We start from the raw sequence: 12,705 nt of genomic DNA, 5'->3' as shown, positions 1-12,705 counted from the left end.
AGCAGAGTATGCTCTGTGTTTATCAGGAACAGGCTGGAATTGTGGAATGTGTATTGCCCTGAGTAAGAATCCTGGAATGAAAAGCTGAATCCTTCCTCAAAAGCCTGCTTGCTTGCTTTCCTTTTGTTTTTTGGCTCAAGAAGGATATTGACATGATTTGCTGAGCATTCCTGCACTACTGTGAAAAAATTCCCTCATCACAGAAAAATACACTCCTTCAGTTAGGAGGCAGTAAAGGACTAGCACACAGTTTACAGAAATACTGCATTATAAACAGGTTGTAAAACATTTGAATCTGTAAGTTTGAGAATATATTTCTGTGATTTTTGGTGAAAGATTAAAAGGAAAAATTCTTAGGATATAAGAACAGGACCAGCTAACTGGTACATTTACATTTGGGAAAGTTAAGTGGTCCTCTATAGCAATTTAGCAGGTTTTCCTGAACCAACTCACAACAGAAATGATCAACCCAAAGGAGATGTCTGCAGCTTTTGTTCCAAACAATCAGCTCCCTTACAGAAAAGCAGAGTCCTTAGAAGCTTGTCCATTTACCACAGATCATTTTCAGCTAGAATCAGTCTTCTGGTGCTTTGTAGGCTGAGATTGCAATCTTGCTGGAAAACTATCAGGAAGCCACGGGAACAATAAAACCTTGGGAAGGAAAGATGTATCCCAGTGTGGATGGTAAAAAGACTTCATTGCCTGTGACTGCTCCACCTATTTCAGGAGCTGACTCAAAGATTTCTCCTGTTTCACGACTTGACTTTCTGCTGGGCTGTTGGCCAAGGGCCAGCATTCCAATTAGGCACGAGCTGGAAGACAGCCCACAGGTCAGTGCCTTTCCCTGGACACCAAAGGCAGCTTTAAGATAAAATCTTAACTGAGTTCTGGCCAAGATCAGACTGCAACCATCATTTACTCATTTCTCATCTTTCACGATGTTGCAGCTGGATTGGTACATCTGAAAATTGGGAGATAGTAATGTGTGAAGCCTGAATGGACTTTTTCGTGTATAGGAAACAACAGGGAAGAAGCTCTATAAGCAGGAGCAGAAAAAAACAGTGGAAGGATTCTCTTTGCAAAAGATAGCTTGGTGGGTGGAGTTCACGTGACTGAAATAATTTCCATCTTTACAGCACATTTTTGGAAGCACTGTAAACAACTTATTCATACAACTGCCATTGGAATTAAGAAAGCAGTATTTTTCTCATATTATGAATGGTTATATTGGAAAAAAAAATTGAAGCCACAGAAAATGGTGATGGAGCTGGGACTGAATAATCAAAACATTAAGTAATCAACCATTGTACACAGCTTAAAGTCACATTTTCATTGCACTGGGCCATGCAGGCACTCACTTAAACTCCATGAACTGACCACTTCTGTAAAACAATAAAACAACATGATCCCCTCCTTGTAGATGGGGAATTGAAATGCAAATATATTTTGTCACACAGGAAAAAGCAGGATCTGAACCAGATGTTCGAAGATCTGGCTGAGTGCCTTAAGCACAAAATAATGTTTTTAACTCATAAAAGTGCTCAGACAAAACTGCTCTTTCTCACCTTTTATGATCTGGTTTAGTAAAGAAAATAGAGAAAGATCAATAAGTATGCTGTTAACTCAAAGCCAGCTTGGTGATAGGAGAACATGCTTTGATGACTGTGGAATGTTATTTGACTTTTTCTTAAATTGGGAGGTGGGGGGAGAAGAAGGAGTCTGTTTTGTGTAGAGACGATTTCCAGACTTGAATCCTTTCACTCTGTAAACTGCTTTTTTCCTTTGATACATCTTTTCCAAAATTACCCCAGGTCAAACTGTATGGATGGCACTGCCTAAGCTGCTTTCCAAACTGCAAATCGTTGTGAAAACTCAACAGGACAACTACATGGATCCATTATCTACACCTCCCCATCTGCACTGGGAAAATGTGTTTCAAAAGCATTGTTTCTCCAGAATGTGTAAATAAATTTGACTAGGACAGTTGTGCAGAGAACTGCTGTTGTGCTGTCGTCTCCTCACCCCTCTGGATGCTAAATGCCTTGGCCCTGATAATTAGCCTTAGCTCCTGAGGGAGCAGAAATGTGCTGACTAAACAATTGTTCCTGTTATCTGGGTTTCCTACTGTGCTGGGAGTTCTCTGCTTTAATTTCATTAACTGCCTTAAAGCCCAGCCATGTGCAAAATGTCATTTTTTTTTTTTTTTCAGCAAAATCTGCATTAAGGCAAAATACACTGTTTGATAGCCTAGTTAGTGGGGTGAACAAAGAGCTTCATGACAGGTTCTTCATGTGAGTGAGTGCCAGTTCAAATCTATTTAACCACTGTAAATTGATTTGAAGGCAGCACCAGATGTGCCACTAGATTTCCATTTATTCCTCACCAAAAGTCAATTAAATGCATATTGTCTGGAAATTGTCCCAGGGAAGCAGATGTGATATGTTTCTCGAGGCTTTGACAAAAGACCATTTTTTGAAGGGTGCACAGCATCTCCCAGGAGACTCACATCATAATGGCTGGCCACAGTGTAAGTGGAATCTGCTTTGAGTAATATGACCTTGATTCAAGAAGACTTTTGATTAATTCTGTGAATGGAAGACTAAAATCAAATCAGATATTTAAGCCATAATAATCTTTTCCTACAGAACCCAGATGAAATGACTTTGCTTCAGTAATCAACATCATAATTCTTCAGTTCTATTTTATTTTGTAATGTTCATTTCCTGTTGCCATTTTCTAAGATCTCAGCATTTACAGGAAACCGAACTCCCTAACACATCCCACTTGGAGAGAGCTTTCACTGCTCACAGAAAGGTACTGAAAGGTGCAAAAGTTCAAACATACTCAGCTGCAGATGAGCTCACCCTCACCAGTTCTCTGCAGCTGATTATAATAAAAACATCACCTCCCATGTGACCAGCTCTTGCCATTGAAAAGTAATAATGTCATCTCCGGTGGGATCCTGGATGACATACAGCTAGCATTAAAACACAGATATTTCTCCAGATTTCTCTGCAGCTCGTGATTTCCTTTAGGGGAACAACAGTGTGATCAGGCAGACTTTAAAGAGGGTAAAGAATAAACACTATGTTAATATTAAAGGGAAACAAAAAATATAGTTAAACAGATTGTAGCTTGGCAGCTGGGGTAAACATGTGGGGCAGCATTGATAATAAGGGTTGATATTTATTCTTGTTCATTATATAGGAAGTCAGATGGTTTGAATTTATAAAATTAATATTAGTGTTATTTCCTCAAGTTAAAGTTGTTGTTGTTGTCAAGTCTGATCAAATAGCCCATGGAAATATTTGCTTTATGGGGCATTTGATCAAGTCATCAGAACATTTAGATTAGTGTCAAAAGAAATTTGCCTTTCTAGGCAAGAAAGCTATCTCCAAGAAATATCACAGACTTCTCCTGAATTCTACTGTGCCTGGTGGCCTCAAGCGAGAGCAGAGGCATTCTGCTCTGTGAAAAGAATAAAGCCCCAAATACTTGCAGAGTATGTGCCCTTGCTCATCATAGGTGCAGAATTACTTGCAGAGCATTTAATTTGCGGCAGTCCTCATTTCTAGAAAAACAAAACAACAAAACAAAACCATTATATTATGCATATCTGTCACGAAAGAGATTAAATACTGTTACTTGCAGACAAAGGAATTCAGAAACCTTCAGAAACATTAGATAAGAATTACAATATACCCCAGAGTTTGCTTGAGACAACCAAAGCTGGGGGAGGCTATGCACTTTCCACACACTCCTCTCAGCTAGAGGGATGTATTGTAATAAAAATGTAATATCATCTCATGGTTTTAAGAAGCTATCTCCCATCTTTTGGGAAGGCACTAACATAAAGCTAAGAAAGGAATCTCCTCAGAAACATCCCACCCAAACTAGTGAGTCTGAACGCAAGAAACATGGTCGCTAAATATTCATATTGAGTCAGACCCTTTTTGTACACACAGCATATTTTAAAAATAAAGGATACTGTGTTCTTTTAACAGAGCAGGAGGTATTGCAAGCACTGCAGACTATTTGGAAATTGCATTGGAAATTGCTGAGTAGGTACTGTTTTTTCTTCACAAAATGCTAACAGACCTTAGAATGGGTATTAGCTGCTGGTGGTTTCACTAACTTCCTTACAGTCATCTATAGCTCTTCCCAGGTCTTTATTTTTTCTAAGAAGAGATCACAGGACTAAGTGGGCCTGAGACGATGAGTAACTTACAGTGTACTATCTATCATGACTTCTTAGGATTACTTTTAAGAGGCTTATGGAAAGTGTAAGGTAGGCCCACCCAGCTCAAAAGGTGAGAAGATATGGTACATTTGAGAAGAAGTCTTCAAGGTTACTCCTGCCCATATCATCAGTGCCTAGGCAACACTTGGGATGCTTTCGAGATCACAAAAAAAGGAGGATTAAAAGGCAAAGTCTTGGTCTGTTGAGATTCCCCTGTAGAAACTCAAGGAGAACTTTTAAGTCAGGTTAAACAGAACTTTTTATTCAAAATCAATACCCAGAGTCCTCTGTAAGTCCATATAAATACAAAAATTAGCTCTCAGAAACTGTTACACCTCCATTGAAGTAACACAAGTTCTCTGAGCTTTGGATGGCAGGAAATGGCCACCCTTAATTCAGCTTTGCTTCAGAACTGACACAAGTTGTTTGTTTTTTTCCCCAGAGCTAATGGGACATGCTCTGTGTAAACTGCCTGTCACTGCACTGTCCAGTAGACATTTGCCTAGAGATAAAGCAAGGCTGAAACAGCATTTCTGTGAAAGAAGTGTTTCTATTTAGAAGATGCAGTAAGAGCCAGATGAGCTTGAAAATTGACATGGCTTTTCTGAAGTTAACTAAGAGACACTCTGTAGTACAGACTTGGGATCTGAATTAGAGATACTTAATTATGTGCTGTTCCCAACAACTGCAAAACCATTTTTGAAAAGCTGCTCAATGGATACCAATTTTACTGCTCTGAGGAAAGGTGGCTGTGAGCGTTACATGTGTATCCAATATGGCACAAGCAAACTTTACAATTCAAATTCAAGTGGAGACAAAGTGAATTCCCTGTGAGAGCTGAGGGTGACCAGACTCAGTGTATTATAGTGAATGCCTGCAGAGAAGCAGGAGCAGGTGTGGCAGATGCTGTAGATAAGCAATTGAAAGACAGAAATACAAGTACAGGCAGACAGAGCTATGGACTGTTGGCTCTGCTTGTTGAATGAACACAAGAACTATCCAATGGTTCATCAGAATGCTCCATCAGAAGGGCTTCCTCTGAATGTCCTATTACCAACTCAATTGTTTCAAAAAGCAACAGAAATCCTCTTATGAACCAAAAGATTTAGGTTTAGACCATTTCTTCTCAAGCTGGCCGTGTTGTGCTTCATACCCTTGTGTAGAAGCTCACAACAGAAACCTCAACTACAGAAGGCAAATTGGAAGTAAATGTGTAATAAAACTTGCAGTTTTCTGTGTCCCCTTCTAACCTGGCTTTCACTCATCTCACATAGAGTTAGGTGCCCTAAATCATACAAAAATTTCAGAGCTTTGCCAAAGTCTAATTTGTTGCCAGCAGCTTGCCCACTACAGCTAACAGGAGAGAATTTGACAAACTTAAAGCTTGGGTGGTTAGAAATCACCCTGCAATTTCATCTTAAATATTCATAGTTAAGCAGCTATAGTAAAAACAACTCAATAATTCCCTAACAATATCTACACCATTATCTATATCTAGCCATAGTATGCAACTCCATGTGCATGTGTAACTCCAAACCTGCATTTCCTAGGTGTTGACTTCAGTTTTGAATTTCTGGGTATAAAGAGTGGGAGTAGGCTTTTTCAAGTCACAAAAATGTCCATTTGAGAGAAAGAATTATTTTTAAAACAATCTTTTCATTAAAGCAGCCTGACTTGGGAAAATTTTTGTCACTCACTTTGAAAAAAGAAAACCACAAGCTTAGACAAGTAGGACTCAATAAGCAGGGATATAGAAGTCCTACCCAGGCAATATTCAAAGAAAAACTGTAATGTTCTTTGTGTATCATTTTTCTGCAGATTTTGAGCTACTGTGAGGTGGGTGAGTGTGAGGAACAGCAAAGTCCAGCTGTTCTACAGCACTGGGAAGCAACTAGAAGCCAAGCATAACAAGGACAATAGGGCAGAAGCTGCGTCAGCCCTGTGCTATAGGAGTAAACCAAGCAGGGCCAGCCAGGCACAGCAGCCAGAGCCAGCCCAGAGCCCAGGTCATACATGGGGATGAGGTAGGCCTAAGGAACTGTCCTAGTTTAATTCCAGGACAGGAACACAAACAAGAATTAAGGCAAAAGCTGAAATAATGAGAAATTTAGAGGAATTCATTGCATCTTATAAATTAGGCAGTAAGTAAGCTCTCCTGGTCAATCCCTAGGTGGAAAGGAAGAACCAGCCACCTCCTGTGATTATTCACTGTGAACTGTCAGCAGCTTGACCCCTTACCAGGATCCCTTCTACATGCCTGAATGGGTCAGATTTGTCTAAGGTAAGATAAAATATGTTTTAGGACAAAGACCCTGTTTTCCTTTGTGCTTTTCATGGCTGATACGGTTCTATGCTTCCCATCTTGGAAAGCAACATTAAGTGAAGAGCAAACTGCAGGCTGGTGACATCTGCAAACTGCGGTAGAACACAGCTTGTTTATCTGTCAGCCTGTCAGGCTCACCTATGATTTAACTTCTGTGTTTTCTGGGTCTGTGACAAATGTTAGAGGATCTCCCAGGTCAAAGGTATCTTGTAAGGAAGAAAACAAGCACAACATCAGCTTTGTGAGTATGTTGATCATTAGAGATTTCTGCAAGTGATAAAATATATGCTTAAATTTTACTTCATTGAAAAAAATACAGTAAGGAGACCAGGTATTTCTCTTGAGAAAAAGGTAGCAAGGAAACTTCCACTGACTTCAGCTGTTGGGTGAAGAGAAAAAAAGGTGGAGCAGCTTCTGGGACAATAGCTGGGTTCGTGCTGTCCTCTACTGGTGAAGAACACAAGTTACGATACTTCTGCAAGCACTGCTTACTGAAATAGTATGAAATATTTTAATAAGCCTACTAAGAAATGAAAGGTATAATAAAACTAATATGTTAGTATTAAAATTGAATATTTAACTTGTTTGTGTGTCTAAAAGTACAGTCTTCTAACTGCAGTTGCTTCAAGTAAATCCATCCATTTAATGTAAACTTTCTGCCATCACCGTGTATGCAGGAAAATTCTTCCCATTGCCTTCCTATGCTCCTTTCTTTTTCTTCCTTATTTTTTTTTCTTTTTAAAAATCCAGCTACAAAACACAAGTAAAACAGGAAAAATGCAGTATGTTCCTGTACAAACAAACATCCCTTTCTCTTTCAGCTCCTGTCTGAACAGACAACCTGATGGACAGCATTTATTCAAGCAGAGGTTCTTGCAAAGATATTCTAGAAAGGTTGACAGTGGCTTTTCATAGGCATGGGTTGTGTTTGTGTGGTTCTGTCCCCCACTCTGCTCACATACCCAAGTGAACAGTGGTGCTGTTTGCTGAGCCCAGCACGGCCACCCAGCTCAGTGCCAATGCAGCAAGGTAACAGCAGCACCACATATTCATGCAGAACTACAAACAAGCCTCCAAAAGATATTAGGAAATGTCCTGCAGGGCCTTGTTTAACTGCAAGTGTAAACAGCAGATGAGGAGAAGGACAAAGCACATTGATCACAACAGATTGCGCATTGTTTTACCTAAGCGAAATCCAGAAAGTTTAAACATCGGCCTCTTTCCCGGAGAGCTTGAATCACAATGCCTCTTGTTGGTCCCTGCACAGACCTGAAGAATTCATAGCTGGACAGGCTCAAGCATGGTCTGATTCCTAAATCTGTGTAATGATTTTAATTCTTTTTTTATTTACACGCTTGTTATGTGGCTGGGATACAAGTTTAGTTCCTTGTTCTGCCTTCCTCTGTGGCAGCCCTATTTCTTCCCATCTTCAGTAAGGATTCACAGTGATTAAGAGCAGACTTACAGCCTCTTCTGTGGTAATCATGGCAGTACTACCCAGGCTGATGAGAAATTCCGAGAGGTCAAAAAAGAGTTGCCCCTACTGTGATACAGTCACAGCACTATCGACCTTTTTCCCTACTTATCTGGAGGCTCCTGTGCTGTACAACTGCCCAGAAAGAGCCCAGGAACAGCTGGAAACCACCAGTAGAAAGGGACAATTTTGCCTCAGGGTAATTCAAAGGGAACAGGAGATGACATAACCTGCCATCACAGATCCTTGAGCTGTTTTTGCACTAGGCAGAGTTAAACCCTAAGGACAGAAATGGAACTGATGAAAGCATCTTTGTTGCGTTTGCTGATGAAGCACATCTTTGTTTGTTTGCTTTCTGAGAAAAAAACATCCATTAGAGGTTATCAGAGAAGGAATTTTATTTTTAGAATGCTCTTGTTCCCATGAAACTGAAGAGAATTTTTATCTTTGACTTGAAGGGGAGAAAATACTGCCCTTGGGGACTGACTTCTTACATTACTGAAAAAGAAATATGATTAGGAAAACCTGTGGAAAACTCCACACAATTGCTTTTGAATAAATTTATATACAGAGAGAAGTGTTCATGCTAATTCTGGAACATTATTTTGTCACGGTGTTAGTTTTATAAGGTACAGGTTTACAGTATCTTCCAGGACCTATTAAAATTAATGAGAGCCAAAATTTTTAATTAGCACTGGATTAGAAGAATGAGAATTTTCTAAAGGAAAACAGAGAATATGATTTCATAAATTTATTGAATCTTTTTTGCAGTTAGTGAAAATATCTTCCAGCACATACAAATGTAAGTAAAGACAAAGATAAAAATCCCACCCAAAAAAAGGTCTATACAGCTTAGATCTGGTAAAGCATTTGCACATTTACTGGAGACAGTCTATTTTCCCTTACACAGCATTTCTGATATTGAAGAAGCCTTCACATATTTTGACTTTTGCTATTAAGCTGCAAATAAAGATTTTCTGTTAGCCCTGGTTTGTAAAAGCATTGACAAACTACACTAAAATTAAAACTCATTTTTTCAAACAAAAACACAGTTAAAACTGACAGCAGTACCTTTAACAATTGTTTTCAAGCAACAATTGAGAAAAAGGAACGTATCACTGGAAGATAATTTTCCTGTATTGGCATTTTTGCTGCCCTGTAAACCTAATTTCATAGATTTTCCATCTAGCAGTGGAGAGATGATTAGTCTGCAGGTGATTAATTCTGTGGTGGAGGGGACTGGTTACAGTTAAGGTTACAATTATGGCTGATGCTCTGGAGCAGCAGGGATGAGCTTTATGGCTACAGTGAGGGTTAGGGTTCAGAAAAGGAAGAGCTGGACAAATACATTTACTGCAGGATCTTGTCAGTGTGGTGTGTCTAGGATGAGGGTTGGTGGTGGCAAGGATTTATAGATTCTGGCTAGTTGCAATAGGAGCAGCAGACCAACAGTTTCAGGACTAGTTCTTGGCAATGAATAATGTGTAATTCATCCTCTGACAGAAAACAGTGACTGGGCTAAGGATGCTCTTAGATGGCTTGAGATCACAGGTCCAGTAAAAGATGGCTAAGGTCTTGTTTTCTGAAGGAACTTGGTTAGTTCCTTCAAAAGCTAAGGAAAAAGAGCAAACTTTGATATCAGAGAAGTCATTCACTGTGGCATGAAATCAGTAGAACTTATCGGTATTTAAAAAAACCATCCTGATCTTGAATGTTATGGTCCAGGAAAGAGAAGGCTACAAGGGCAAGTTAATAGGTGGACCTATAAAGTTCTGTGGGAATCATGGAAAAGCTAGTATTTGTACTGAGCTGTGTGGTTCTCTCCAAATTTAATTTTTAGGGTGTCTGGGTTGGTGGGGTTTTATTTTGTTTATTGGCTAACATTGTGTTTAAGGTAAAGAAAGATGAATGTAGGAAATTTCTTTAAAGCATCCAGAGAGGTTGTGGCTGATCCTTCCTGTGAGTAGTGAATGTCAGGAAGCATTGTCAAGGTTTTGGATACAATAACCAATAGGACTGGATTTGAAACAAGGCACCTGTGAAGCAAAATTCAAATACTAGTGTGGTTGCAAATATTAGTGTGACTTCTTGCAGGGCATAGAGACCTAGAAAAAGGAGATTATCTTTCTGGACTTGAAATTTAGACAATGTTAAAACTGCAGTTCAGGAAAGCAGGGACTGCAGAGGTCAGCTTATTATCAGAGTCCTTCAGTTCTCTAGGGCAGGATGAAAGATGTGTTTAGGAAGAGTGTGTGCTTTCTGCAAGAGGGAGTAAGACTTCTGCTGAGAGGGGAGCAATGGTTGGTGCTGTGTTTTATATAAACAAAGCCATAGAAGCATGTTCTGTGCCTGGGTTCTGTGAGACCAATAATTCCCTTTTCACTGTTGAACTAAGTCATGAAGAGAGAAATGTAATCTGTGAAAGAAATTGGGGCATGGATAAAACTCTGGACAAGATCTTAAACTGAGATTTGCTTTAGGAGTTGCTTCATGTTCAACATGAGCTTTGATAAAGCTGAGGTAAAGCTTGCCATCAAGAAATGTCCATTAGTATGCATTTCAGTATGGCTGGAAAGGGGCATCTGGAGAAATGTGATGTTGCCAGTTCTGTTGGGAGAGAATAGGGACTGGACTGGGGAATGGATATTGGATTTATGCCTTTGGGTTATTTTTGGAGAGGGGAAGGTATTAACAGCAGCCTTTTGAAGGCTAAAATAATTCCTTTATGGATTATTTTGAGATTGGATAAAATTATTTGCTCTAAAGAAAAGCAAGCAAGCAAGCAAGCAAGAAATCACACTTTTGAGCTGTTTGTAAGGCTGGTAAATAGAATTGCAATTGTTTCATCCCATTCATGTATTTTCATTTGAATATTTAAAGACATTTCTTTCCTTTTTATTTTACTTGAAATTTATATATGTGTTAAAATGACAAAAAAGGTTTTAAACTAAACATTATATTAAATACTGAGGGCCGGGGACAAAAGAAGTGCTTTCAATACTGCTCATTGTTTAATTTGTGTGTCAGGTTTTCCAAAACAGATTTTTCTCCTCAACTTTTCCATTTGGCTAAATAGTTTAAAATCCTCTTTCATAATACTAAATTCCTTTGCCATACCAGATTTAACTTTATGCATGGAGACAGATACAGATACAAAAATTAAAGAGAAAAATAGAAAAAATTGATAGTATCAGTGAAAAATTAAAAACTTCAGGTGTTTAATGTATCACTGTGGCACAGCACAGGGGATCACAAGAAGTGTGCTAATGGGATTTCCTGCCTAAGCTTCCACTGTTCACCTCTGTTGCTTTCCTTGTTTTGCAGATGAATGCAAAGTTTCAACACTCAGAATAGTCCTCCTAGAAAACATTATGAATATTAAATATTCATGTATGAAATCTGTTCAGATCCAACCTTGGAATCATTTTGAGTTTGTTTATGACCAATTAAAATGCCATATAAATTTCAGATTCTGCCATCTGAGTAGGCTGAATGCAGAGAATGAAGGACAATATCCTGTACTTCTAGTTTAATTTTCCCATCAGTGTTTGTTTGAACTCTGTCTGTGGGTCAGGACAGTGGATGTCTGTGCAAATATTTTTTGCTTATGCCAGCCAGGACTGTGTCCATAATTCCAGTTAAAATTTCAGCAACAGTTTATAGTCATTTATAATTACATTTTCCACATAGAAAATAACACTTTCAGATTGAGAACTATATTAATGAGATTTATGTGTTGCTTGCCTGTGGCAGAACTTTGTACTTATGCAGTCTGGACCTCCCTCTGGCTCCAGATCTTGACTGGAGTTTGAGGAATCTTATAATCTTCAGAAAATGAAATTTTATTGAACTTGGAACAGTCCCACGAGCATCAGAGATTTGCTGTGCACACAGAGAAAACAGAAGATAAGTAATTGGCAGAAGAATGTAGTGAGTTAACCTGCAGAAAGAAGGTAAAACATGTGGAAAAAGACAGCAGCAGGTAGAGGACACACTTCCCCTTTGGGTCAAGCTGGATGTGTTTTCCCATCCACTTTTAAGTTTTGTCTCTCATTCCAAGTAAGATCAGCCTTACTTATGAGTGACAGGGAGATGGAAAGAGGTGGAAAAGGCACTTCCATGATTCTCAGCTTGGAAAAACAAAGTGGGAATGTCTGCCAAAGAAATCTGGACACTTTGGATTTTCTTGAAAGATCCAAACATTGTTATTTCCTCCAATTTTGAATGCAGTATCTGAAAGAGTGTGACTTGTAAGTGTTCCCATGGTCTTTGCATACACAGAGAGGAATGAGACATTTTCAATGGCACTTATTTTAGATTGATGGAAGGAACAAAGATCCAGGCAGCTTCCAAGAGAGTGTTTCCTTAGTGTGACCCTGAACATAGTTTGAGAAGAGTCTGGCTGCTCCCTCTGAGCACAGACGCAGCTCCTGGAAAATGAAAAGGTGCCTGCTATCAGCAGTAGACAGACATGGCAAGCTCATGCAGCAAAACTGAGATATTAACAGGGAAATGTCCTCAAAACAGGGAAGGCTGGAGTCAGGATTTTGGGTTCAGTCACTGAGAGGCCCATTGGAGAGACAGGTCCCTTTTGCAAAAGGTGGATACATAGTCAGATTGCAGGTAGCTTGCACATTTAAAAGATACTCAGAAATGGGCAGTGGATTC

The 12,705-nt window shown here is 39.2% G+C and overlaps 2 protein-coding genes and 1 long non-coding RNA gene across 3 annotated transcripts in view; 1 reads left to right on the top strand and 2 right to left on the bottom strand.

The window, feature by feature from the left end:
• DCBLD2 (discoidin, CUB and LCCL domain containing 2) overlaps positions 1 to 3,571 on the bottom strand; it is a 60,398-nt gene extending 56,827 nt beyond the window's left edge. The window contains exon 1 of the mRNA XM_086883003.1: positions 3,500 to 3,571. The gene's annotated coding sequence lies outside the window, so the exon portion shown is untranslated. The remainder of the gene's footprint in view (positions 1 to 3,499) is intronic.
• LOC111939750 (uncharacterized) overlaps positions 1 to 12,705 on the bottom strand; it is a 187,373-nt gene that overhangs the window by 11,775 nt on the left and 162,893 nt on the right. The gene's annotated exons all lie outside the window — the stretch shown is intronic.
• LOC147654370 (uncharacterized) lies at positions 2,929 to 8,624 on the top strand. Its single transcript, XR_015285039.1, has 5 exons — positions 2,929 to 3,071; positions 6,059 to 6,264; positions 6,411 to 6,521; positions 6,747 to 6,804; positions 7,385 to 8,624. It is a non-coding gene; the product is annotated as an uncharacterized LOC147654370 (long non-coding RNA).

Source organism: Cyanistes caeruleus, chromosome 3 (assembly GCF_971803275.1).
Source record: "Cyanistes caeruleus chromosome 3, bCyaCae1.hap1.1, whole genome shotgun sequence".
Taxonomy (NCBI): Eukaryota; Metazoa; Chordata; class Aves; order Passeriformes; family Paridae; genus Cyanistes; species Cyanistes caeruleus.
Note: the sequence above shows the minus strand (reverse complement) of the source record. Positions and strands in the feature narration are given on the sequence as shown.